Genomic DNA, 4,204 nt, shown 5'->3' on the forward strand with positions numbered 1-4,204 from the left:
AGTAAATTTGCCCAAAATTTGTTCTCATTTTATTTTATTTTTTTTTGGCCTAAAATTGCATTTTAGACCATCCTATAGTGAAACCTAGTTAATTTGCACCTTTAAAACAACTAGTAAACGTGTATGTGCATTTGCACGTGGTAGTGCCTTTGATGAAGGTAGATTTGTTTTGTTTTATACTTTCATGCATTTGCTGAGTTTATTTAAGCCTTATCCATCTATTGATGATGAAGTGTGGGGGCTGTATGTGTTATTTCTCTTTTTGATCCCCATGACACTCTTGTCAAAAAAGATTCTTTAGTAGACCTTTTCTTATATGATTATATGTGGGTAGTTTCTGAATAGTTATAAGTGGACAATTTCTGAACGGTCTATAAGTGGGCAGTTTTCTGAAGTGAGAGTAAAGGACATATATGCCCTCTTTGTGCCTGCTGTATTCTTAGACAAAGGGGGTAGAAAATGTCTAGTGAAAATTCAAGAAAGAAGGGACATTCTCTCTTTTATAGATAGTATACTTTCCTAGCTATCTAGGGTCTCCAAAAGAATAGACTACATACTTTCCTAACCTTTGCATTGTCTGGCACAAAGTATCCACTTTCAAACTTAAACCCACATTCTCATGCTTGATAACCCGAGATTTTATCACTACACCAAGTAATGGCCCCTTAATTCATAGCATTTTATTAAGCTTTAATTTACTTGTTTAATCCAATGCTGTTAGACTTTGGATTGGATAAAACTAGATTTATCACCTGTGGTTTTGACAATGTGGTTCATCTGTAGTTTGCTACGTTCTTACTAGACTAACAAACAAATATGACTGAAGTGACTGCAAATGGATTGTATCAAATAGCTACAAACTAGATTCAAATTTGGCTCATTTATATTTGGATTTGAATCAAATTTTATCCATTAGATTTATATCGAACTAGGCATTGCAATTAGATATTAAATAGTGATGATATGCGATCTGGCATCTCCCTACTAGCAGGTGACTCGGTGCCGAGCTGGATAATTTCTTACTGGAAGATTTGGGGTTTTCAAAACTGGACCAGACCGGATGGTCGGACCGGAAAATTTGGGAACCGTTTAGGTGACTGGTTCTGTTTTCCCAAAAAATCGGATTTCCCCCTAAAATCATTGATTTTGGTCAATGAACCATTGAACCGAGCAGTTAACCATTCGAGCGGTTTTGACTGTTTTTTATTTTTTTGATTTTTTTTTAATTTTTGTCAGAACAGGCCGGGCATTTGATTCGAACAGTCGAACCGTTCGACCCGATAACCAGACCCCTGACCAATTCGATCACCGGGTCGGTTTTAAAAACCATGCTTAACAAGATAAACTACCTAGGTTGATCCACCAGTTGGGAACATTAACATACACATACTGATTATGAATATCTCAGATTAAAAATCATAATCCTATAACATAGATCAAGGTCATTAAATAGCAGCACAACCATAGACACATACGAAACATATAAGAAACTGATTTTATTCATCAATAAACTAAATATACAAAGTTATTGGACTCTAAGGACATACACCGTCCAGAAGGTTATACCCCTAAAATAGTAATCACCAAAAATCAATGAAAATTGTCCACCTGGCCGGCCCAACCTGGGAACTAGTAAGCTAGTCCTAGTTTTATACAATCGACCAGTTTTTAATCATTTTTATTTTACATTATATGCAAACTATCAAAGGCTATACTTTTGCATTAAATTGTTCGATTAGGGTGATCTTTTTTTTATTTTGGATAATTTTTCAAGATCTTACTTCACTATTTCTGCCAAAAACAAAATGTGAGTGTGTGAGTGTGTTATAGTGAGTGTGTTATAGTAGAATACAATTATAACATATATACATACACACATACATACACACACACATACATACATACATACATACATACATACATACATACATACATACATACATACATACATACATACATACATACATACATACATACATACATACATACATATCTATATATGTGAGTGTGTTATAGTAGAATACAATTATATATTTAAAATATATGTATATAATTAACAATGCTTATTAACATGGGATATTCAGAGGGGTTTTAGCTGTTAATCATTGCCATGGGCCTCTCTAGAGATTTTGAAAAGTCATAGTGAGTATAAGAAAACACAAAAATTAACAAAATCATGGTGAATTTTAGATAATATCCCCGTTATATATTAATATATTATATCATCATGGTTTGACCTGATTAAACCTTTAACCATTGAATTTCTCCTTTTTCTCATCCAGCTATTTGAACATTGGTAAAAGCACAACATTCAATTCAAAACAACTTCACTAATAAATAAAATACAAGTTTTAAATATATATAAATACATCTACATTATATAAAGTCAATACTTGCCTTGGTTTAGGTGCATAACTGCAGGTCATAAAAGTTAAATTTAATTATATAATATTAACTAAATTTTATCCTTTGCCTACACATATAACCTTATAAAATCGAAATGAATAGGAATATATATTGGATTGGATAGTGGTGGATCCTAACTCTACCCAATTATAAGTGGATTCAGATCACCCTTAACCGGTTTAAATTCAAATTCAGATAAATGGATACAATTAGCAGCCTTAATTAGTGAAGAATCCACCTCATGCATTTATGGCCAACCGTTCTACGCGGGTCGTGCCATCAACTGTGTGGCTCTCTCATATTCTGTTCGGGAGATGTTAGAATGGGGTTGACCGGGCAGATCGACCTTGTAGCAGATGACACATGTGATGTCAGGAGAAGCAAATAGCCATGCACATAGGCTCTAAGTAAGGGGTTTTGGCCCAGAAAAAAGCTATATAAATCATTCCCCATTTGCTCCAACCACACCAAAAGCATTTCAAAGCAATCGTGAATTATTGAAGAAGGCTCCAAACTCTTTGTTGTAGTGATTTGATATAAGAAATGGCGGACTCAACTCAAATGTTCAGGGCTGGTGAAACTCATGGCCACGCTCAGGCAAGTGCTATATATTTATATTTATATATAATTAATTGGTGCATGCCAAACACAAACTCGATCCCCAGTTGGCTCTCATACAATAATTCTTTGCTAATAAGCCTTTTGCATTGCTTAATTTGCGTTTTGGCAGGCCAAGAGCGAGGAGTGTATTCAATCTGCTAAGGACACCGCAAGCACTGCTTGTGACAAGACAGAAAATGCTGCTCAATCCACCAGGGACTCTGCCCAGCAACAAGACTCCGGCTTTCTTCAACAGGTTCTTTCCCATCTGTTACACCTACCAATCATCTATGAGATAAAGGGTCCAGATTTCAAAAAAACAAGAATGGGTCATTGCTTATTGTCAATCTGGACCATTCATTTCGTGGGTCATTGCCAATTGTCAATCTGAACCATCATTTGATGGCTTTCAATATTCTTTTCTATTTAATTTTATGCTGTTTCTTTGTGGTTATAGACCGGAGAGAAAATAGCAGACATGGCACAGGGTGCAGTGGACAGCGTGAAGAATACACTTGGAATTGGTGACAACAACAACAGGAGCTGAATGATCCATAGGATTAATATTGAAATTTAAGAGAGACCTCCCTTTCCGTACTCTTTCTTCTTTCTTGTCTCTTTTATGAATCCTTTTCTTCTTCTTGTTTATTTATTTATTTATTTTTTATTTTATGCTATTATAATACGATGGAAAGAAAATCTTGCCTAAGTACATCTCTCCGCATTGTAATTTCTTATAACTTTTGTTAGGGGGTGATGGAAGAATGGAGATGGCGAAAGAGAGGCAAAGTGATATGTTTGATCTCACCTTAGTGCTTTTGTTAGACAAACTCATTGATGAATTAATCAGTAAATAAATCTCAATAAATGGAAATCTAGATTTAATACATTGCTTTGTTTATATCTTTTAGGCTAGCTAGTAGACTTGTTTATGGGCTGGGCCTCAGGCCTGACTTACATTGTATCTGGGTTGGGCTTTGGGCTGGGCCCATTTAAATTTTGGCAAAAGCCCAAGCCTGAGCCCGGTACATGAACAGGTCTACTTGTTACTAGTTAGTAATGGTTAGTTAAGTAGGCATTAAAAGGAGTGAAATTGAATTCATAACCTAAATTGGCTATTAGGTTATAAGCCACTTTTGTATATAAATCCCTTGCAGTTATTGTGTTTTTCCAATGCGATATTCTTTCACTCATAATG

General features: G+C 35.0%; 1 long non-coding RNA gene across 1 annotated transcript; it reads left to right on the forward strand.

Moving 5' to 3' along the window:
• The first annotated feature begins 2,849 nt into the window (after positions 1-2,849).
• LOC104602868 (uncharacterized) lies at positions 2,850-3,893 on the forward strand. Its single transcript, XR_016080771.1, has 3 exons — positions 2,850-3,003; positions 3,137-3,262; positions 3,464-3,893. It is a non-coding gene; the product is annotated as an uncharacterized LOC104602868 (long non-coding RNA).
• Positions 3,894-4,204: the final 311 nt, after the last annotated feature.

The sequence above is a fragment of the Nelumbo nucifera genome, chromosome 1, assembly GCF_055504915.1.
Source record: "Nelumbo nucifera cultivar China Antique chromosome 1, China Antique-T2T, whole genome shotgun sequence".
NCBI classification, from domain to species: Eukaryota; Viridiplantae; Streptophyta; class Magnoliopsida; order Proteales; family Nelumbonaceae; genus Nelumbo; species Nelumbo nucifera.